Source organism: Rhipicephalus sanguineus, chromosome 5 (assembly GCF_013339695.2).
Source record: "Rhipicephalus sanguineus isolate Rsan-2018 chromosome 5, BIME_Rsan_1.4, whole genome shotgun sequence".
Taxonomy (NCBI): Eukaryota; Metazoa; Arthropoda; class Arachnida; order Ixodida; family Ixodidae; genus Rhipicephalus; species Rhipicephalus sanguineus.
The window spans coordinates 197,985,423-198,009,824 of NC_051180.1; the positions used below are offsets into that span (position 1 = coordinate 197,985,423).

Consider the following 24,402-nt stretch of genomic DNA (forward strand, 5'->3'; position numbering starts at 1 on the left):
TCAAAACCTGAATGAGAGCCCTGGTACAAAGCATCTGTTGGCGCTACCTGACGGTCATTATTTCACGTTTCTTCAACTTCGAGATTCACATGTTCGCACAATGCGTGGAGGCATAAATGCCACGCTAAACCACATGAGAGAGCGCTTCTGGGTTATAAGAGCTCGCCAAACACGGAAGAGGGTCATAAAGCGTTGTGCGTTATGTGCTCGCTATAGATCGAAGGCAAGCTCGCCGCCACTGGCTCCACTGCCGACCTGTAGGATTGAACGATCGAAGCCAACGACGCTACAGCAGTGGATTTCGCAGGGCCACTCTTTGCGAAAAATCCGGAGAATGCGTCCGAAAATGTACACCGTAATCTTTACTTGTGCATCAACGCGGGTGATACACTTGGAATTTGTGGCCGACATGACTGCGAAAGGTTTCCTGCTGGCATTCCGCAGATTTATTGCTAGGAGAGGATTGCCCAGCGTCATTTACTCAGACAACGCTCGACCATTAAAAAAAGCGTCTAAGGAGTTAAAGGAGATAACGGACCGGATCGACGAGACCGACTTCCAGTCATTCCTCATGACACAGCAGAATAAATGTAAATTCATCGTGGATGCTGCTCGGTGGCAGGGCGGCTGGTGGGAATGGCTGATTAGATCAGAGAAGTTGAGCGAACAGGAGAAAAAGGGCCTCAGACAGGCTGGCCGACGTTTCGATAGGGCACCTATCTTTGTCAAAGGCGCCTTGTCATCCCTGGCGTGTTAGTTTTAAGGGGTTGGTGATGACGTCATATCTAGCGGTGGCGCGTCTGTTGCTGTTGGTAATTGCTGCCTGGAAAGAGAAAAACTAGAAAGCCGAGGAGTGTAGCCCTTGCCACATTTCAAGAAAGTTTGCAAGCGCGCTCAGGTGTCCATTCTCAGAGCTAAAGGGGCCTGCAAAAAAAGAAAAAGAAAGAAAAAAAAGAAGTGGGTGGGTATAACAAAGCGAGAGGGCGAGTCGAGCCATCACAAAGAGCTGCAGAAGATGGTGGGGAAGGCAACTACAGACGGGGAGAAAACCAGGCGGCGTACGTGTAAAGGTCCACGTGTCTACTTTAAGTGATATTGAAAGGGGTGCCTGAAAAACTCGTGCTTAATGGGTAAAGTCATTGGCTGACATATGCATCAAGTGTCGTCGATGGCTTCAAAAGTTGGGCGGCCGTCAAGGCACAAAAGGAAGAGGGGCGTAGTGAAACACACAGCGCAAAACAACGACGGGGACACAGGAAGGAAACACACACAGCGGTGTGTGCCAAAGTTTGTTGGATAATTTCTGGAGACGTTGGAAGCACGAGTATGTCCTCACTCTACCCTCTGCACATCGTTCTCTTGGATCTTCTCGAAACTTCGCAGTCGGAGACATAGTGATCGTGCACACACCCAACAAAGCAAAGTATATGTCGCCTCTAGCAAGAGTTGAATAGGTTTACCTTAAGAATGACGGAATTGTTCGCGCTTGCCTGTTACACCTGGGTAGCGGAAAAGTTTTGCAAAGACCCGCGCAGAAGATGTACTACCTGGAGATCGGCGCTACCGCAACTCAGGCCCCGGAAGATGATGGAACCTAGGAACAATGGCGAAGGGGAAGCGGGGAGGCGGGGGCGACCAACTACGCACCTTCTTTTTTCTTCTTCTTCAGATTCTTTATGTCGCCATTAAAGCGATCGCAGTACAGTTCAGTACGCTTCGAGTTTGTTGCCGTGTGCTTCAGGATCGGCTAGGCCGTGCCATTTGACCTGTCATACCTTTCTTGCATGCCATTCAAGCAGCAGTTTTACAACCATCCGAGGGAGACATCATCAGCACATATTACTATTTTACATGTCTACAAGGGTGATAGGAAGAGGTAGTCTAAAGGAGATAGGACTCTAGGTAACTGTTAATAAGACGAAATATCAGTAAAGAGGAATATTTTTTTGTCATTTCAAAGTGCAATATAGTTTACATAGCTATGCTATGTGTTCCATTTTTACGTGACATGCTGAAATGGTTAAATGCACGAAACTTTTATTGGTAAAAGATGCACATCAAATCCCAAACATCACGTGCATAAGTATCATGTACCATCATGCCCTCAGAACACACATACAGAGGCAAGCGTTGCAATGTTGTGCAGAACGTAGAAGGTACATGAATGATTGCAACCTTGCATTACGTCTACAACGTTACTCTTGGGACAGATCGAGAAGTAGGATAAGCTGCTATGATTCAACAATCAATGAATGTCACTTTTTAGTGAGGAAGTAATGTGCGCAAGCAAAATGGCGTAAAGAAACATTTCAAGACAAAAGCAGCATGAAACACGATGAACACATCACACGTGCATCCACATGTAACGTACTGCGACAAAAAAGAAACTGCCTAACAACAGAGCTTTCTTAAGAGACGAACTCATTTTGCTGTATTACGTGCATAGTAGAAACTTACACCATGCTTTGTAATATGAATGTGCAGTCAACAGCGCTACAGCTGGATTTGTGTCACCTAGCGAAGCTTATCAGATTGATGTAATTATTCAGCGCAACTAAAGGTTCTCACAACACAGCCCATTCGCTTGGTGGCAATTTCTAGACAAAATTGCACTGCATTTTCTACGATAGCGGCAGCAGAGTTTGCTTTTACAGTGTACTACACAATACAGCCGCCACTAACACGAAAGCAAGTACTTCATGTTGTTACAATAGTGACTTCAGCTGATCATTAATTGCAAACGTCGACATAAGCAACTGTATGCATACTGCCATCTGCAATTATTCTATATCACGCTAATTTCATAATTTTAGCACACATGTCGAGGGCCTTCAATGTGGTGGTGTTTCACACTAGCATACTAGGTATAGGTGGATATCACAACTGCACGCCACCTGTCAAAAGTAAGTTGCTCTCAACTGCATAGTTGCAGGGGGATAAAGACCCCTGAAAGCAGTGGCAGCAGTCATTTCTTTGCTGTATGGTCCAGACAACACGATACGTCAAAACCATCGCTTCAATCATTGGACATCCGAGATTGCATGTCACGCAAAGTGACTCTCGCCAAAAGTGATCTCACAACGTGGCCCCGACCTGTGAACTCAAAAACAAATATATTCATGAACAACTGCTACTGTACACTTGCGTTATGAAATGGCTCAGTTTACTATTGTCGGGATGCTATTTTAACAAATAAACGTTAATAAACACCACAAAATATTCTGCAACGTCATTGGGTAATTCCATACCATGTAGGGAGCTTAGTTTTCAAAATTCCCAGCAACAAATATGCTTTGAGATGGTGTTTCGGCGCACTAAATTTGCAATAGGCAGACTGCATTATCCTGGACGTCCTGATTTTAACACCGAAGCTTCTGCAAATGTTAAATGCAAACACTGCGGATTACAACTATGAAGTGAAGAAATTGCGAATTATCGCACGGTGATGAAACAGCGCTAAGAGACGATTACGAAAGGGCACACACACGAGCGCTTACTCACAACTGGTTCGTGTGTGTGCCCTTTCGTCCTCATGATAAACAGAAGGGCGCGATAATACGGTACACAGGGAAGGAGAAGGACACGGGACGACGCGCTACAAGCAACTGAAATATTTTTATTCCGGAAAGACATGTTTGTACTACCATGCAATCATATCTAACCCAACGAGTCGACACAAAAAACTTAAAAACTTAAAATCTTGCGCTCAGCCTGCCCACGTCAAGTGACGTTCTAGATAGGCTATCTCCCCCTCCTGCAAACTGATAGAGGGGTGATTGATGCAATCCAGCCCTTCCCTTTGGATGACGAAGGCCTCTACGATCTCCCTCTGCACGGAGCCCCTGTGCTTGTAGATTACTGTCGTCTGATCAAAAGCAGGCTTGCAGCTACCTTCGTCACACCCCTTGCAGTGAAGCGCCAGATCGGTGAACGGCCTTCCTATTAATGAGCTGTTGTGCTCTCCCAGACGCACATTAAGGCATCTACCGGTTTGCCCGATATATGCCTTGCCGCACGACAGTGGTATTCTGTACACAACACCACTTGCGCAAGGAACAAACTGCCTTCCATGCTTGATGGCACATCCTCTTTTTTCACCCTGTTGTGGCTTGCCTATTTTCTTACTAACTGCTGGGCAGATGCGCAAGTGGTGTTGTGTACAGTAATCTACAAGCACAGGGGCTCCGTGCAGAGGGAGATCGTAGAGGCCTTCGTCATCCACAGGGAAGGGCTGGATTGCATCAGTCACCCCTCTTTCAGTTTGCAGGAGGGGGAGATAGCCTTTCTAGAACGTCACTTGACGTAGGCAGGCTGAGCGCAAGATATTAAGTTTTTAAGTTTTTTGCGTCGACTCGTTGGGTTAGATATGATTGTATGGTAGTATAAACATGTCTTTCCGGAATAAAAATATTTCAGTTGCTAGTAGCGCGTCGTCCCGTGTCCATCTTCTTCCCTGTGTACCGTATTATCGCGCCCTTCTGTTTATCATGAACCAACACCAACTCGCCCAACTTTTCACATTGCTTTCGTCCTCGTCTCTTAGCGTAGTTTCATCACCATGCTTCCAAACCAGCTAGCCCCACCGACAAGCACTAGCGAATAATGATCGCATAAACAGTAAACAGCTACTAACTCCTAAATAGCCGAAATGTATAACTTCAACAAGGGCCACCCATCATTCAGGGAACATTTAATAGCAATTAGAAAATTGAAATACAGTAAACTTTCAGTGAATACAAATCGCTTAAACGAAACCGCTGCTTAATTGGAACTGCCACCTTGAAAAAATTGGGCAGATCCCACGCGTTGTGGGAATTGGTTTCATGCGAAGCACACAGCGAGTACTTCTATGCTGTATTTTGTGGCTTTGAGCCAAGCGTTACGAGCTGGATCGACGTGTTTTTGTAAGCGCAGTAGCTGTGTGCACATCGCGGGCACACTGGCGTCCAAAGGGTAACTTATTGTACGGCGTAAGGTCAGCCCTCACGTCACCGTAGGTACGTCAGTATTATCTAAACTAAGTGCACTTTATGGTGAAATCATGTATCATGCGTAAATTTTGTTATGCATTCCTCCGGGGTCGAGCAATGCTTCAATATAGCTTGCTGAAGCACATGAATACAAAAGTAATGTTATTAGACGGCTATAACAGCGGAGCCAACAAGAGAACCGCCGACGTTAACCTGACATGACGCCTGCATCGCAGGAGTGCACATATAGCGGTTTTTGCTTTGTTATAAGATGGCATATCCAGCACACAACTACAATTGACGTTGTACCAACATTACGCCTGCATAGGCTATTTTTCCAAACTAGTTTATAGACCTGGCGTGGCTCTGTGGTTGAATATCTCATTGCGACGCAGAACGCGTGGATTCGATTCCTGTTGGGATCCTAAGTTTTTATTCCTTCCATTCGTCGGGTCAACGCCGCCGATATCGGTTTTTCTTAACGCTCTCGCATTTAAAATGCCGATGTCTGTTCTCGCCGCTCCTGGGTACACATAAACTGTGAATCTCATGTGGCGCATACCCGTACACCGCGGACGACGGTAAATGGGTATGTGCCAAACGGGCCTGGAGGAAAGGGTTTGACGACGCACGCGACAGGATTATCACGTTATTCATGTCTTGGCCCGACAGTCATATTCCTCAAATTCTCTAACCCTCCCATGCCAATTTAGGTTTACACCAATTTAAGGAGGCGATCATGAGAGCACCCAGACGTAGGCTGCTAAATAGACCGAATATAGAAACGTAGATAAAAACTATAATAGTGCCAAAGATTCGCTAAGAAATGCTTCACATTTAATAATATTGGTTTCGTACTGCCATCGTGGATCTCTGTTCATCCATAAGTAGTGCCCCGCCGCGGTGGTCTATTGTTTATGGCGCTCGACTGCTGACACGAAGGTCGCGGGATCGAATACCGGCGGCGGCGGCTGCATTTTCGATGTAGGCGAAAATGTTTGAGGCCCGTGTACTTAGATTTAGGTGCACGTTAAAGAACCTCAGGTGGTTCAAATTTCCAGAGCCCTCCACTACGGCGTCTCTCATAATCATATCTTGGTTTTGGGACTTTAAACCCGAGGTATCATCTTTAAGTAGATGGCAGTCCCGTTACATAACATATTTTTCCGGACCCTTCATGTTTTATTTCATGAGAGGCTGCTGTAGTTTAGTATAAATTGTAAAGAGGTTTATTGGCCGTTCAAGGACGTAATGGTTGTCAGCGGCAAGGCAGCGAGAAGAACCGTCGAGAGGCACAGCAGCGATCCGAAACACGAGCCGAGCGAGCCGACCGTTGGCGATGCTGCTGAATGGAGGCGCATCTTCATCACAATCGCCCCGCTAAAAAAAATCACAGCATATCCACGGGGTGAATGATGATGAGTGGGGCGAAGCTCCGGAGAGAATCATCGGCAAACCGTGGAACTCTTCCGTGAAATTCGCCCAGTACATCGTATAAAAAGTGTGAAACACCCTGCATATATTAAACATCAAACTTTTATTGTACTGTTGGTTTATGTGGTCCCTTCATTATCACCGCTTTGTGATCGGTGAAATGCAGGGAAAGTGTCCGCTCCCGAGCGAAAGAGAAAGCGCGCCAAGAGCGACCGCGTTCCACGTTCGCCCTGTGAGAATTAACGGCAAGGCTAGAGGGAAGACACGACGCGCGCTACGCGCGTCGGTAGCATGCCCAAAGAAAGCCAACGGAACGCGATCGTCCCGCTTCGCATCGCCTCATGGTCCCATTAGCCAAACATCTTGCGCAAGGTGTGCTTTGCGTTATTCGTAGAAATAATTACTTTATCATGTACATTAAGACGAAAAGTTGAAAGCTCACTAGAGTATATCGCCCGCAAAGTATGTCATTTAGTGTGATTAAATCAAGGAACACTACGATGTCTTGTATATTATGATATCTAGTGAATTTCTCATCTAGCGAGCAATTTATTAAACTAGAGCTGGCTACATACTACTACTACTACAGAGGTGGGAACGACCCACACCCTAAGGAGCTTCGCCCCTAAAAAGGAGACATCCTGACTACCTAAGAAGTTTCAGGCATAAACTCATGGTGCGGCTTGAGGCGGGAAAAATGGACGATGTCACGTGCACGCCGGCGCGTATCACCCAATCGAGAAACTGGCTCGATCAGAAAATGAACTGCAGAGGTGTTCTCCAAGACGGTATAAGGCCCCTCGTACCTTGGAACGAGCCTCGAGGAGAGTCCCGGAGTTTGGTATGGAACAGATAACCATACGAGAGACCCTGGGACATAGCTAGGGACTGGAAGTGAGGTGCTACGGTTTTCTTTTTGGCGTTGCTGCTCTTGCGAGGTAAACGCGCGGGCGAGCTGGCGGCACTCTTCGGCTTGTCGAGCAGCTTCGGAGACAGGTGGACACTCGGAAGCAGCAGGACGGTAGAGAAGTAGAGTGTCGAGAGTATGTGAAGGCGTAAAGTCCGTAAAGTTCGCAAAGCAGAAAGAACGGCGAAAATCCGGTAGTTGTTTGTATTGCGGTGTTGTATGCGAATGTTAGATAGGGGAGGACATGGTCCCAGTTGCTATGGCCAGATGCCACGCACTTACATCGATAGCATATCACCCAGCGTGCGGTTAAACCGTTCCGTGAGCCTGTTAGTCTGCGTGTGGTATGCTGTGGTTGTCCAGTGAATGACGTGGCATTCCGAGAGCAGAACTTCGACGACCTCGGAGAGCAACGCGTGGCCTCTGTCACTAAGGAGCTCTCGAGGGGCGCCATGCCGAAGGGTAAAGTGACATAAAATCAAAGAGGTGACATCCCGAGCAGTAGCGCTCGTCAAAGTGGCCATTTCAGCGTAATGGGTCAGGTGGTCGACAGCCACTAGAGTGGGCTTGGCAGCACTGGAGAGACAAGAATGCTAAACCCTGTCTTGTTGTTTGCACAGGTGCTGCTGCTGCTTCGTTCGGCTACACAACAGGCCGTTAACGGCTTTACTCCGCCGGAACATGCTGCTTGGTGTTTGGACGCGCGCAAGTTTCACGAAATCTACGGATCTACGGAACGGGCAATTGTCGCCGAAAGTGCATGGACACCGAAAGCACTAGGATCATCGACATCAACTCAGGTCGCGGTTTCTTCGAGCCAGGATGCTATCTGTGCCGTCAGTGGGCTTGGCAGCACCGGAGAGACAAGAATGGTAAACCCTGTCTTGCTGTTTGCACAGGTTGGTGCGAAACGTTACTTTGGCTCTATTCGAGATGACTGTCGTTGTCTTGTAGTGCTGCCGAGCCCACAGGCAATCAGTGTACTTGTTGCCGAGTGTTGGGAGGTCATATTGTTGTTACTAGCGTGTAGCGGAGACGTGGAAACAAACCCTGGCTCTGAAACGCAGGAGCTGCTCTTGCAGCTGATAGAGGGGCAAAGGGAAATCAAAGCAGAAATGAAACAAAAAATTGTTAGTGCAGAAATTGCTTTGTCCCAGATACCTGCGCTGGTAAGAAGGGTAGAGCTGACTGAAACAGAGTTATTAACTCTGCGATCCACTGTGGCGAAACTGATAAAAAAGGTTGACCAAACAGAGAATCACCGTAGAAGTAATAATATTCTAATCAGAGGCATTCCAGATGCGTAGAATGAGACAGAGCAAACTTTGAAGCAGGAGGTTGTAGTGGGAATTCTGCAGGGAAAACTGAATCTATCAGTTACAAGTGTCGAACGTATACATCGAATTGGAAAACCTTCTTCAAACGGACCAAGACCCATCATTCTGCGCCTGGGAAACCTCACAGAAAAAAACGACGTACTACGCAATCGCAATAAGCTCAAGGGCACGAATATTTTCATCAATGAGGACTTTTCGCATGATGTAAGAAGGGAAAGACAATGCCTGTGGAACTGCGCATTAGAAAACAGAAAAAGGAAAGAGAAGGTTGCACTTCTGTATGATAAAATGAAGATAAACGGAGTGATGTACGCATGGGATGAAGCCACAAATCAACGCTATCGGGTGGCTGACAGCCCGTCTAATACGGCTGCAAGAACCACTGCTTCCTTAAATGACTGACATGCGCATCCGGGCAAGCTTCGGCTACTGAACGTCAATGCCCGTAGCCTTGTTAATAAGGCTTTAGATCTGGAGCACGTTTTATTTGAGCATCACCCAGATATTGTTTTTGTAACAGAAACGTGGCTACATGACGGCGTGCGAGATTGTGAAATATGCCCACCAGGATATAACGTGATCAGAAATGACCGTAGTAGGAGGGGTGGGGGCGTTGCCATCTTTCTGGAATGCAGCCTCAAATACACGGTCCTTTACAAACCGTCCGACATTGAAGCAATATGTTCCAAAATTCTTGGCCGCCCCGACTTGATTGTGGGATGCGTATATCGTGCTCCGGGAAGTACTGCCGCCAGTGTTGATGCACTGAATAAGAAACTGCATGACTTACGCGTTCAGAACAAAAATGTTATCATAGCGGGGGATTTTAATGTTCCAGACGTTGAATGGGACGAAATGGAAACGGGTACGCGAGACCGTGATGCCGGCGCAGCAATTATAGATATGTGCTTTTCACATGGGCTTACACAAGTAGTACGGGACTTTACTAGGGTCTGCGGTAATAGCAAATCTGTTCTTGACCTCTTCTTTTTAAGTCATAGCATTGTATCAAGATACTACAGAGTTGATATTCTGCCCGGGATCTCGGATCACTCGATTGTAAGATTGTCTTTAAATATAGGTTCCTTTTCAAGGGTCCCTAGACATGTTTCATATTATAGACAGTTCAACGAAGCTGATGATACTTCAATAATAGATGAACTGGCCTTTTGTTTTGAGAAGTTTGAAAAATTTAGTCAAGATGAATCTGCGCAAATCGATGAGTTGCGTTTAAACTTTAAGAGAACGGTTCACAAATGTATAAGCCACTATGTTCCTCAAATGTAAATCAAAACGGGTACACAGCCCATGGATTGCGAGAGATATCATACAACTGAAAAGAAAAGTGGCAAGGGGTAGGGCACTTTATAAGCGTACACGCGATTCCGCTGTTCATGATGACATGTCAAACTTAAGTAAACAGTTAAAATTAATGATGAAGGAATCTAAGGACAAGTATTAGGGTGTCACTATGGATACATTTCTACGCGAATCACCTCAAAAGTTTTGGAGGCACCTGGCTCCAATAAGAAGGCAGTCACTAAAATATGCACAGAATAAGGAACTATTGAGGATAAATGTGATATAGCAGACGCCTTCAATGACTTTTTTGCTCGTGTCTTCACCAATGATGATGGAAAGCAGTCAAAATTTGAGGTACACCAACAGCTTCCAGTTGCAGAGGAATTGCGGTTAACATATGAAGGAGTATTAAATTTGCTGCTGAACCTAAGTACAAAGAAATCGGCAGGTCCTGATGAGATACCAAATTTGTTTTTAAAGAGGTATGCTGAATGGACTGCGAAGTACCACTTCATTATCTTCACGAAGTCACGACGGTCAGGTACACTTCCTGAAGAATGGAAAATGAGTAAAGTTATACCCGTATTTAAAGACGGTGACACCACGTCTACTGCCAATTATAGGCCCATTGCGCTAACGTCAGGCTGCTGTAAGGTGTTAGAACATATTGTTTCTAAGTACATTCGGCTATTTTTGTCACAGAACAAAATTCTTAGTAATTATCAACATGGGTTTCGCGAGGGTTTGTCAACCGTTACACAATTACTAGAAAGTGTTCACGATTTTAGTAAAGTTATTGATGGCAAGGGACAAATAGATCTGATCTTTCTCGACTTCAAGAAGGCCTTTGATAAGGTTAATCATAGAAAACTGTTAATTAAATTAAAGGCTATTTTAGGAGATACAGATGTAGTCAAATGGATGGAAGACTTTCTTACTGATCGCCGACAGTTCTTCAGTATTGATGAAAATAAGTCCGGGATGTGATGTAAGATCAGGGGTGCCTCAAGGTTCAGTTCTTGGGCCTGTGTTGTTCCTGGTATACATCAACGACCTGATCGTAGAATCGGCTACAGTTACAGCGAGGTTATTCGCAGATGACTGTGTCATATATACAGAGGTGAAATCTATTAGTGACCAGATACTCTTAAATAACCTCTTAAGAAAAGTTCAACAATGGTGCGACATGTGGCAGATGTCTCTTAACTCAGCAAAGACAGTATTTATGACCATCACGCACAAACATTAACCTCTGTCATTCACACACACTCTACAAGGCGAACCACTTCATCGCGTAACAGAGTACAAGTATCTCGGAATTTTAATAACATCTGACCTTAGTTGGACACCACACATTAAAAAAGTAGTAGAGAAAGCCAACCAGAGATTAGGTTATATTCGACGTGTCCTTAAAGTGGCTTCTCCAGCCACGAAATTGACTGCTTATAAAGTGCTCGTGCGCCCAATATTAGAATATGCGTGTGAAGTGTGGGACCCGTATTTGAAAGACTCAGAGTCAAAACTAGAGCAAGTTCAAAGACGTGCATTGCGGTTTATTTATTCCCGATACCGTCGGCAAGACGCCGTAACACCACTTTACGCGAGGCAAAACCTGCCCCTACTTAACGTCAGGAGGAAGGGGAAACGACTTAGCTTTTTCTATTTAATCATTAATGAGCTGCTACTTGTTGACAAGTCTCGCTACATAAATGAATGTAAGACCAGCATAGTGCGAAACAAACATAGTAGGCACGTTAAGGAAAATAGATTTCACAAGAATTGCTATAAATACTCATTCTTCCTTTCGACAGCACGTGACTGGAATTGTCTCCCTGCAAACATTGTAAACGCAGAGACTCGTGATCAGTTTTCTGCACTTGTTTCCGAATATTTTCAACAATAGGGCGTATATCACTGTATCGCTGTATTCTATTGTTCCGTTGACTGCTTGCTGTATGTTGATGTATTATTACCACTCCTGTCTTGGTCCTGATGTGGACCGACAGTATCTGTAAATAAATAAACAAATAAAATAATCCACCGATTGCCATCTGGGGTCATTGATAAGGGACACCCTTTCAATGACGCCAGATGTATTGAACACCCCGGCGTGGCCACATTGCGGATCGTCGTAAAGAGAGGTGCATACTTCGATCGCAAGCTGCGTGGAATGACTAGTAGCCACCGGCGGCCATCGGCAGCGTAGTTGCGGCGATGAAGCAGTTGATCGCGGATGGTGAAATGATAAGCTTGACCCCGGAGGGATTGACATACAGGAAGAGTGGATGTGCCAAACAGATAATCAAGAAGAGATGCGATCCACGGGTCACGACGTTGTACGGTGGCAATGGAGTCGAGATCGAGAGATGACAAGGGGTGGGCGCAAGCGGTTACGCACGCTGGATGTGGAGGTAAAGGTGAGCGGGAGAGGGCGTCAGCGTCAGAGTGCTTGCGTCTGCAGTGGTATAGAACGCGAACGTCGTGCTCCTGGATGCGGAGTACCCATCGCGCTAGGCGGCTAAAAGGGTCTTTCAGCGTGGCGAGCCAGCAAAGCGCGTGGTGATCGGCTACTAGGTTGAACGGGCGGCCGTATAAGTGCGGCTGGAACTTTCCAAGTGCCCTCACAAGAGCCAAACACTCTTTTTCAGTCGCGATGTAATTAGTTTCGGCTTTCGTCAGCGTGCGACAGGCGATGGGTTCGACGTATTCTAAATAGCCGGGCTTTCGTTGAGTAAGGACAGCGACAAGCCCGAACCCGCTGGCGTCTGTGTGCATTTCGGTAGGAACCGTCGGATCGAAGTGGCGAAAAATAGGTAGGGAGGTGAGCAGGCGGCGCAGTGTAGCGAAGGCGGCGTCACATGCAGGGGACCAGCAGGAGAGGTTCACGTCGCCGCGAAGAAGCTCGGTTAGCGGTGACATAAGGGATGCAAAATTTCGAACAAAGAGCCGGAAATATGAGCACAGGCCTAGAAAACTTCGAAGTTGCTTCAAGGTTGTGGACTTGGGAAATTCCTCGACTGCGCGAAGTTTTGCAGCGTCAGGTAATACGCCGTGTTTTGACACGATGTGGCCTAATATGACTAGCTCCCGCGCAGCGAAGCGGCATTTTTTGAGGTCAAGCTGAAGGCCAGCGTTGGTCAAACAAGCCAAAACGTGCCTGAGGCGAAGAAGGTGCGTAGGGCAATCATGCGAGAAAACCACGACATCGTCGAGGTAACAGAGGCACATAGACCACTTTAGACCACGTAGCGTATTATGCATAAGTTGTTCAAACGTAGCAGGCGCGTTACAAAACCCAAAGGGCATGACGTTTAACTCACATAATCCGTCAGGTGTAATAAGTGCAGTGTTCTGGCGATCGGCTTCAGCCATTAGACATAGCCGGTAGCCAGACGGCAAGTCCAGCGACGAGAAGAATTCTGCTCCGTGAAGGCTGTCAATGGCGTCATCGATGCGCGGCAAAGGATAGACGTCCTCGCAGGTATTCTTATCCAAACGACGGTAGTCCACACTAGAGCACTGCACGGGTCCGGGCCGACCCGAAAGCCCGGGCCCTGCCTGCGGGCCGGGCCGTCCGAAGCGTTTTCTGGCGGGCCCGGGCTCGGCTCGGGCTTGAATGCGCGGGCCTGGGCCGGGCCCGGGCTCGAGGCTGTAGCCCGGGCTGGACTCGGGCGCGTTCATTAAAAGGCCTAAGTCGGGCCTTCGAGCACACGCGAACATTATGCCTTGCTTGGTCTAAAGCATTCTGTGCCAGTTAGCTTGATTATATAATTATATTGTACGTGGTGATAACGTTTTCGTGACGACGTTAGAATATGAACGATTTATATTTCATCTGCTTTTGGTGGCTGTTCACCATATATAACGTTAACGTATTTGATCTTGCTGCAAAAAATTATTAATCAGGAGTCTCTTTTAAAAAATTGTGTAATTATTGTTTCCAACGCGCCTGTAGAAAAGGACATCAAAGAAAATGTCTCGGGTTTGCTTCTATCCGCTTTTTCATGTTAGTTGTACTCTTCTCTAAATAAATTTTTTCGCTATGTTTTATTTTCACTATACTGTTATTGTAATGACTTGCCATGTGCCATATAAGCAACATTTCATTTATATTCCTTGTTATTACGTGCCAGGACCACGATATGATTACGAGGCGCGCCGTAGTGGGGAGCGGATTAATTTCGACCACCTGGAGTTCTTTAACGTGCACCTAAACGTAAGTACACGGGTGTTCTTGCATTTTGCCCCCATCAAAACGCGGTCGCTGTGGCCACGAGAATCGCACCCGCGTCTAAGGACTTAACACCGAAACAGCTAGCTTAACCGCTGAGCTACCACCGCGGGAAAAGCAACATTTCGATGCATGTACACACAGAATTTTTCGTCCGATCGTCCGCTACAAAGCGCAAGGCATCATTAATAATCATCATCAACACTAATATCTTCTAGCGGGCCTGGGCCGCGTCTGGTCATGACCAAGTGCGCCCTGGATAAGTTTAGTAATGAACCCCCGGGCCCGGGCCGGGCCTGGGCTTGGAACCACGGACCCGGGCCGGGCTCGGACTGGGTTCGGTCATGTACGCCCGGGCCCGGGCCGGGCCCCGGCTTGGAACCACAGGCCCGGGCTGGCCTCGGGCTTCATAAAGCGGGCCCGGGCCAGACCCGGGCCGGAAAAGCAGGACCATGCTGTGCTCTAGTCTACACGAAACCGGATAGATCCGCCTTTCTTACGCACCAGCACGACAGCAGACGCCCAGGCACTGTGTGATGGTCGAATAACGTCTCTACGAAGCATGTCTTCGAATTGGTCGTTAATGACGTGGCGCTCTTCAGCGGAGACGCGGTAAGGTCTTTGACGAAGCGGCTGGTGTAAACCGGCGTCGACGCAATGCTGCACTTGCGAGGTGCGGCCCGGTTGCGGTTGCGATACAGCGAAAGAATTCCGCAACTCGTGCAGAAGAGCAAGTAGGTCGGCGTGTTCGGCAGGGGTGAGGGTATCGGCAATGGCACTAGAAGACATGTCCCTGGACGACTCACCAAGTGCCGACAGCGCATGTGGTTGGTCGCAGCAGTCATCCGGGACGTCAACCAGAGGCGAAGAGCCGAGATCTTCCACGCGGCCGAGACATTCGCCTGCAAGCAGCGTGACAGGGGCGGAGAGCGGATTGAAGACGAATATTTTGCTGGTGCCGGCGGTGATGTCAGTTCTTGCGAAAGGTGGCGGCAGAGCTTTGCGACTCGTGAAGACATCGGACGGCATGAAAAAACAGTTGCGTCGGTGTGGGAGTTGCAGGAAACGAGAACAAGTGCGAAAGTGCCAGGCGGAATATCGGTATCCTCACGAAGGAGCAACGTAGGCGGCTGAGAAATACCGTCAAGTAATGGGGCGTTACACAATGGTGAAAACTCAACCTCGGTGCGTACGCAGTCGATGACGGCATTATGGCGGGATAGGAAGTCCCACCCGAGGATGACGTCATGCGAACAGGTAGAAAGAACAATAAACTCAACGATGTGCAGATTGCCTTCAATGAACACTATTGCAGTGCAGGCTGCGAGATGCGTCACTTGCTGCGCGATCGCGGTGTGGAGCGACAGTTCCGAAAGGAGCATCGTTACCTTGCGTAATAAACGACAGAAATTAGTGGCTATGACGGAAACGGCTGCGCCGGTGTCCACAAGTGCAAATATGCAAACACCTTCAACAGTTATGGCGACCACGTTAGCAGGGGAGGAGTGAGGGCTTGGACAGTTCGAAGATGGCGCAGTTCTTGCCTCATGAATTACGGCGGTCAGTTTTCCTGGTCGGAGAGTCCGGGCCAGTGACGCATGGGGGTGGGCGATCGCCGCCGAGGAGATGGTGAGCGCTGTGGCTGGAAATCAGGGCGGTGAGCAGGGGCATCGCGCGGTGATGGGCCAGGCTGAGGATTGAGGGAACGGCTGGTAGCCGCAATGCGACAACCGGGCACGGTTGCCGAAAGTTTGGAGGTGACGGCGGCAACAGCGGGCGACGTGTCCGGGAGTGTAGCCGCCGTAGCAAATCGGTTGATTAGCAGGCGTCCTCCATGGATTGGCGATTATCGGTGCTGCCCACGATGCAGTATAGGCAGGCGGTTGCGTGGGCTGTGAGTGCGCGGTGTAAGGTGTTTGCCGAAGCCTACGCACAACGTCCGCATACGTCAGGGGCGAGGCCACAGGCGGCACGGCTTGCCCATAGGCGACAGGAGCGGCCACTGGCTGCGCTGCACGCGCGTAGTGAACAGGGATGGATGGAGGCGGCTCGTGACGCGCAAGGGGAACAGCGTGGGCAACCACGTACAAAATAACAGTGGGGAGCGGGGCGGGCAGACGGGTGGTAGGCTCGTGAGTAAAAGGCATTAGGGAAAGTTGGCGGCCAAATTCCTCGATGACGAAGTCTCGCATCTGCTGAAGCAACGTCGAATGGTCAGGCATGTTGTCGAGACAGGACAGCGACTTGCCAGCCCGTGTAGGCTGCTGAGTCAGGGCACGTTGCTTCTTCAACTCGTCGTAGCTCTGACAGAAGCTGACGACTTCTGAAACTTTGTCCGGATTCCTAGCCAAGAGCATTTGGAATGCGCCGTCGTCAATGTCATTCAGGATTGTCTTGATCTTGTCAGCTTCGGTCATGATGTCGTTGATGTCGTCTACAAATGTCGACGATGTCCTCAATATAGCTTGTGAAGCTTTCTCCAGGCTGCTGTTGGCGGACGTGCAAGCGCTGCTCTGCGCGATGCTTGAGGACGGCCGGTCGACCGAACACTTCAGAGGAGGACGTCTTGAAGACGGTGCATGTTGGGATGTTGTGTTTGTGGTGGTTATACCACAATTCAGCGACGCCAGTCAGATAAAATATCATGTGGCCTAGCTTGTCGGGGTCGTCGCACTCATTATACGCGCTCACCAGTTCGTAGTGGGTAAGCAGCCACCTCCACCAAATGTGAGGAGGTTATTGGTCGTAATTGTTGTCAGCGGCAAGGCAGCGAAAAGAACCGTCTAGAGGCACACCAGCGATCCGAAACACGAGCCGAGCCAGCCGAGCGTTCGCGATGCTGCTGAGTGGAGGCGCATCTTCCTCTTCACAAGATAAATTATCACTGGGTAATGCGTGCACGCAATGCAGGCGAACAACAAAAAACAAACAAAAAGATGTCTTAGGCAAAAGCAAGACTTCCAAACATGATAACATTAAACATGATACAACACCATTAAAAAGAAAAACTTTTTTTTTTCACTTGTGGGTAACGTAGCTTTAATGCGTCCACACGAAAAGACGTAACAGCAACAACTGGTCAACCGAACTGATTGCGGGAGCACACGCAGGTTTTTGTCTTCTGAGGGCGAGAGCATTCTTATCACACTGGCGCTCGGTTAAGTAGCGTCGACACTGAGCGAAGGCGCAGAAGCGGCACCGCACCGTGCCGCCACACACTCAATAATAGGTTTAGCACCGTCGCTTCAGTTGCAATCACGCGCAATCACGTTCAATAGCAATCGAAAGTTCCTGTGGCACAGCGATATTGCCACGTGCGTTTATGTTGGTGGCCGCTTCTTTGCTCAGCAACTTATCTACAGCAGCACGTCGTTAGTGCGTCGCTCCGTCGCTAGCGCACTCGGCATGCATTTGATAAAAGAGCGGGACCACGTCATTGGCTGATGTGCGCGATACGGTGCGTTCGTGTCCGAGAGTTTGGCGTCGCGCGGTTCTAAGATACTGCAGCGGCGAGAGTACGGGCATTTCTTGCGCCGACGTCGGACCACACATCGCTTCCCTGCCGCCGAATAGTCTTTTTGACGGAAGTTTTCTTATGAGCACAAGTTAGCCTAAATAAAGTTTATTATTTTTTTAAGTCGCCTCGTCACCGTGCTTACGGACAAAGACCGTCACCTCAACGTGACAGTTCGTGGAGCTGCTTATGATTCGAACACCCCCTTCAAGCCGCGAAACCAGCCCCGTGCGCACAGACGACCACACCAAAGCCTTTAAGGGAAGAAACCCTGCAGAAATCCGAACCAGCCGTAGGCTCCTAGGACTGCGCCCGGAGTACGGACTCTTGCGTGACTCTGAACGACGCCTCGAAACCCGTCCTTCTACAACGATGACCAGAACCACTGCACCCACTACATTCACGTTCCAACAACCGAAGGAACCCCCGAAGTTTCGTGGCTCCGCCTGCGAGGACTCGCAGGAATGGCTGGACAGGTTCGAGAGAGTTGCACCGTATAACAGGTGGTCGGAGGAGGAAAAGCTGCGCAACGTCTTTTTCTCGCTCGAAGAATCCGCTCGCACGTGGTTCGAAAACCAGGAAATTGCACTGAAGACTTGGGGCATCTTTAGAAGACGATTCGCATCAACATTTCCGAGCGCTCAACGAAAGGAACAAGCTGGGGCCATGCTTCAAACCCGGCAGCAGCACCCGAATGAGCCTGTAACTGTGTTCGTCGAAGAAATGCAGAAAATCTTTCGACACGTGGACGCCGATATGACTGAGGAGAAGAAGCTCCTGTACCTGATGCGGGCCGTGAAGGAACAGCTGTTCGTCGGCCTCATTCGCACCCCGCCGAAGACATTGCAGACTTTGTGACGGAGGCGCTACAATTGAAAAAACGCTTGAGCTAAGGGCCAGACAGTACAACCGCGACTTGCCAGCTCTCACTTCCGGCAACATAGTCTGCAATGCACTTGACGGTAACAGTTTTCGTGCGACCATTCAGACTATAATCCGCGAGGAACTTAAAAAATTGCACCCTGCGGTTAGGCCACATGTCGCAGCTGTGACAAGCATCGTTCGCGACGAGCTGCGCCATGCGCTACGAACAGCACTGCCGACTCAGACAGTCCTGCAACGTGAACCGGTGCTGTCGCCGGCAGTGATGACCTATGCTGACGCTATCCGTGGCCAGGCGCCTCTAGTCCCGCGCACCGAACTATACACGCCGTCGCCGCGTCCCCAGCCCTACGCGCCGGTACCACGACCGCAGCTGCAAAGCCGGCCTGTGGCGTATCAAGAAGCCAGTTCGAGGAAGTCTGACCTCTGGCGGACACCGAACCGACGCCCATTATGCTTCCACTGTGGGGAAGCCGGCCACGTCCTCCGAACATGTCCTTACCGCCAGATGGGCCTACGTGGCTTCGGCATCGACGCCCCACGCCCCTTTCCAGGCCAACGGCCACCTGAAATCGAGGCTTACCTGAGGGAAATGGAAGGACAAGCCCAGTCGCGCTAAAGGTCACCCTCACCGCTCTCACGCCGCCCCCAGTCGCCACAGCCAGCGTATTCCTACGGAGCAAGAGGGCGATCCGCGAGCCCTCATCGGGGAAACTAACGAAAGCGACGTACGGAGGTGACGCCGCTTCCCCGCCAACCAAGCAAGGCCCTCCAACTGCGACGCCACGAACCGACGCTGCGACGCGACAACCCGACGACATGAGGCAGCGACCCGACGACGTGACGCCACGATCCGACGCTGGGTCATTACCACTGAACACGGCAACATCGCCCAACTTCGATACTTCCACCCGACGTAGCCGTGACCGGTCCAAGCGACACACCGCACCTTCGATCATTCATCAACCTCGAAGTCGGACGCCAAGTGTCGACTTACAGGTTATGATCGACGGACGTCAAGTAACCACGATTGTAGACACTGGCGCCGATTACTCGGTGATGAGCGGACCATTTTGACCAGGAAAGTCAGAACTGCGTGGGACGGACCGCAAATTCGCACAGCTGGAGGGCACGTCGTAACGCGCACTGGAAGGTGCACCGCGCGAGTGACTCTTCGCGGTAATGTGTACTCAGTGAGCTTTGTCGCCCTGCAACAATGCTCGCGTGACGTCATCCTTGGGATGAACTTCCTGACCGAAAATGGTGCAGTGATCGACCTGAAAACGAGGTCGTTAACGCTTACCAGTGAGCAGGCCATATCACCTGAAAGCACCGACTACCGACGCGCCGCCCTTACAATCCTTGAGGATGAAGGGACCATCCCGCCTCGTACAAGCGTTCTCGCATTCGTCGAAATGTAAGCAAAAGCAGCCGGAATCGCGATCATCGAAACGAATGCGCAGTTGCTTCTTGATCGGCAAGTTTGTGTCGCACGTGGTGTGGTCCAATTACATCGAGGCCGAGCAGACATTCTCATCACGAACTTCAGTTCGGAGCACAAGCACTTAAATAAAGGCACGACAGTCGCATTTGCAGAACCCATCGACGAAGTAGGAAGTGCACTCACGCTATCGCAATCATCCCACAGCGTATCATCGGTGGTGAACGACGACCCAAAGTTTGACGTCAACCCTGCCCTTCCAGAGCACAGACAAGAAACGTTACGCAGCCTTCTTCTTGAGTATGCCGAGTGTTTTTCAAAGGCGATCGAAAATTGGCCAAACGCTGATTGCAAAGCACCGCACAACTACCGACGAATCAGTCCGATCATTTCGCCAGAGCCCATATCGCGTGCCATCACGAGAGCGCGACGCAATCAGAACACAAGTCGAAAAGATGCTTCGCGAAAACATCATTCAGCCATCAAAAAGCCCCTGGTCTTCACCCGTCGTACTCGTAAAGAAGAAAGATGGTACACTGAGCTTTTGCGTTGATTACCGCCGCCTCAACAGCGTCACGAAAAAAGATGTGTACCCACTACCGAGAATCGATGACGCTCTTGATGTACTCTGCAGTGCCAAGTACTTTTCCTCGATGGACTTCAAGAGCGGTTATTGGCAGATGCAAGTCGATGAACGAGACCGGGAGAAGACCGCGTTCATTACACCGGACGGCCTCCTTGAATTTAAAGTCATGCCATTTGGACTTTGTTCTGCACCCGCAACATTCCAGCGAGTTATGGACACAGCGTTGGCAGGACTTAAGTGGCAAACCTGCCTCGTTTATCTCGATGACGTAGTTGTTTTTTCAGCCAACTTTGAGGAACACCTCAAAAGGCTACGAGCAGTACTCGGAGCCATCAAATCGTCGGGCCTAACCTTAAAGCCAGAGATGTGCCGCTTCGCTTGCGAATAACTTCTGTTTTGAGGCCACGTAGTTAATCGTGATGGTGTACGCCCTGACCCGCAGAAAACGGCCGCCATCGGAAACTTTCCACCACCCTCTAACAAGAAGGCCGTCCGCAGGTTCTTGGGGCTTTGCGCCTACTACAGGCGTTTTGTCCGGAACTGCTCACAAAAGAAGACTCCTTCCGGAAACTTCAGCGACAGCTGCAGTCGCCGCCACTACTTGGTCATTTCGATGACAACGCCGACGCCGAGGTTCACACGGATGCAAGTGGCGTAGGGCTTGGCGCTGGTTTTTCCAAACAAAGGACGGCCTCGAACGGGTCATAGAATACGCAAGCAGGTCTCTCTCGAAGGCTGAATGCAATTACTCAACAACCGAGAAGGGGTGACTCGCCGTCGTCTGGGCGGTCACGAAATTTCGACCCTACTTGTACGGCAAGGCGTTCAAGGTTTTCAGCGACCACCATGCTCTGTGCTGGCTCGCCAACCTGAAGGACCCGTCCGGCCGCCTGGCTCGCTGGAGCATAGGGCTACAGGAGTTTGACGTCACAGTGGTCTACAAGTCAGGGAGAAAACATTCCGACGCAAACTGCCTCTCAAGAGCACCCGTCGACCCCGCTCCGCCTAAGGACGATGACGACGACGCTTTTCTCGGGCTAATAACTACTAATAACTTCGCAGACAACCAACGCGCCGATCCCGAACTACGCAGCGTCATTGACCTTCTGGAGGGCAACACCGATTCACCGCCCAAGACGTACAGGCGCGCCATCTCGTCGCTGTGCCTCCGCAATGGCGTACTCTGGAAGAAGAACTTCGCACAAATAGGTCATCATACCTCCTAGTCGTGCCAGACAATCTGGGGCAAGATATTTTGCAAGCGTCCCAGGACGAGCCTGCCGCCGGACATCTAGGATTCGCTCGTACTTTATTAAGATTCCGGGGAAAATAATACTGTCCGCGTCTGAACGTCCACGTTGCTCACTATGTAAGGACCTGCCGTGACTGTCAGCGCCGCAAGACCCCACCTGCTAGGCCGGCTTGACTACTGCAGCTTATCGACCCTCCAACGAAGCCCTTTCAACAAATAGGGATGGACCACCTTGGCCCGTTCCCGACATCGTCTAACGCAAACAAGTGGATAGTATAATAGTATACGTTGTTGGGCTAGTTGGTTCATAATCTTCAAAATTGGCTAGCGCGAAAATCGACAAGGACTGAGAATTCTACCGGTATCTCGGTCGATAATTTTATGACCTTACTAGAGTACTACCTATCCTCAAATTATGTTGCTTCTGACAGCGAGACGTTCATCCAGCGAAAGGGAATTTGTGTTGGTTCATGTGTTGCCCCAGAGCTCTGCAATATTTTTTAGCTGCCATTGACCGCGTCTTGAATAACCTATTGGACAGCGAGAAAGTTTTACGAATTTTCAGATATGTAGACGACTTTCTCGTGATTTTAAGCCCTAATCCCTTCCAGACAAATACTAGTGATGTTGATGATATTTTAAACCTGTTTAGACGACATGGAAAGGGTTTAACCGTCACCCATGAACTTCCTAACAATGACACCTTGCAATTTTTAGATCTTAATATGCTTTTAAGGGGGCAGCATATTTGCTGGAAGTACTCTCCGCGAGCCCAAAAAGAGCTTTTACCTTTTGATTCTGCTCATAGTAAGGTTGTAAAACGAGCTATTGTCTCACAATGCCTTGAATCGGTGCTGGCAAAGTCCTGCGTTCACTTGGCTCAGGAAAGTTTTAATAGCCAGATGGAGCGCCTACAGGCGGCTGCGTTCCCCTGCTCGAACTTGACTGCTGTGTCCGAAACCCTCCTTCAGAAACTGAAGGGGAAGAAGAGGCCTGGCTCTGCTCGTGCAGAAAAAAGGCCGGAAGTGGTGCCGTGTGTGCACAAAGTGGCACATAATTTAAAAAATGTGGCAAATAGGTACAATGTACCTATATTTTTTCCGGCGCCGCATAAACTGGCTGGGCTATGCCCTCGCATTTCGGGACCACTTAAAAAAACCGACGTGCGGAAAAAAGCACGTTCGGGCCTACGTCACATGCGCCGTAGGCGTCGTGTACGAAATCCCACTCACTTGTGGCAAGGTTTATATCGGACAAACTGGTAGTTGCGTCAACGATTGAGCACGGAAACACGAGCGATCTGTTAAAAATAATTTGACTTTTCATCTGCCTATGCATTGTAGGACCTGTGCCTGTGAGCCAGTGCTGTCTAGCATTCGAATTCTGGGCAGAAGTGGGAATGCGCTGGCGAGAGAACTAATGGAGGCTTACCACATTAAAAAGAAAGACCGTGAATGTATCAGTGACACTTCTGTTGTTTTTCGCAGTAAGGAAAGACTGTTCTTAGATACTTGGTTATGATGCGAATATGTTTGGGTATCCCGATCCTGGTCAGCATTGTCGACTGTCATGTGCATTGCGCCTGCGCGCGCCACTCGGCTGTGTATATATGTAGGAAGACTATTCTGAATAAAGCTTAGTTGCGAGTAGCGCCTGTCCTGTACATCAGTGTACATTCTCAGTCCTTGTCGATTTTCGCGCTAGCCAGTTTTGAAGTGGATAATAGTGGCGACGGACTACCTGACACGCTACGCCGAAACAAAGGCGTTACCGTCAGGAAGTGCACTGGAGGTCGCAAGATTCTTTGTGAGGAACATTGTTCTCCGGCATGGCGCACCCGGGGTCCTCATTACCGACAGGGGAACGGCATTCACTGTAGAGCTCACGCGACAGATACTGCGTTTCAGCCACAGGTGTCATCGCCGAACTACCGCCTAGCACCCCCAGACGAACGGCCTGACGGAACGTTTCAACGAAACGCTTGCCGATATGCTCGCCATGTACGTGGACGTCGAGCACAAGACGTGCGACGTAGTTCTCCCCTACGTTACGTTCGCGTATAATACGGCGCAGCAAGAGACAACGCCTATGACCGCTTTCAAACTTGTGCATGGCAGAGAAGCCACCACCACGCTGGACGCCATGCTACCACACGTCGACGACGAGAACATCGACGAAGATGTTGCCCGCTTCCTACACCGTGCCGAGGAAGCCCGCCAGCTTGCCAGAACACTCGTCAAGAGGCAGCAACAGACCGATCCCCGACATTACAATTTGCGACGCCGGGAACAAGACTTCGCACCTGGTGATCGTGTAGTGGTGTGGACACCAATTCGCTGTCGCGGTCTCAGTGAGAAGCTCCTTCGTCACTACTTTGGCGCCTACAAGGTCACACGGCGCCTTGGGCCGCTCTCATACGAAGTTGTTCCCGATGGGGTGACGCAATCTCAGAGACGCCGAGCGCGCCTCGAAGTCGTCCACGTCGTGCGCATGAAGTTTTTTCAGCGTTAGCGGACTCTCGGGTCATATTTCGTGTTGTGTGTGTG

The 24,402-nt window shown here is 49.5% G+C and overlaps 1 protein-coding gene across 1 annotated transcript in view; it reads right to left on the reverse strand.

Annotated features, from left to right (window-relative positions):
- The window catches only part of LOC119395174 (nucleolar and coiled-body phosphoprotein 1), a 675,420-nt gene that overhangs the window by 264,422 nt on the left and 386,596 nt on the right, over positions 1-24,402 (reverse strand). The window lies entirely within an intron of this gene.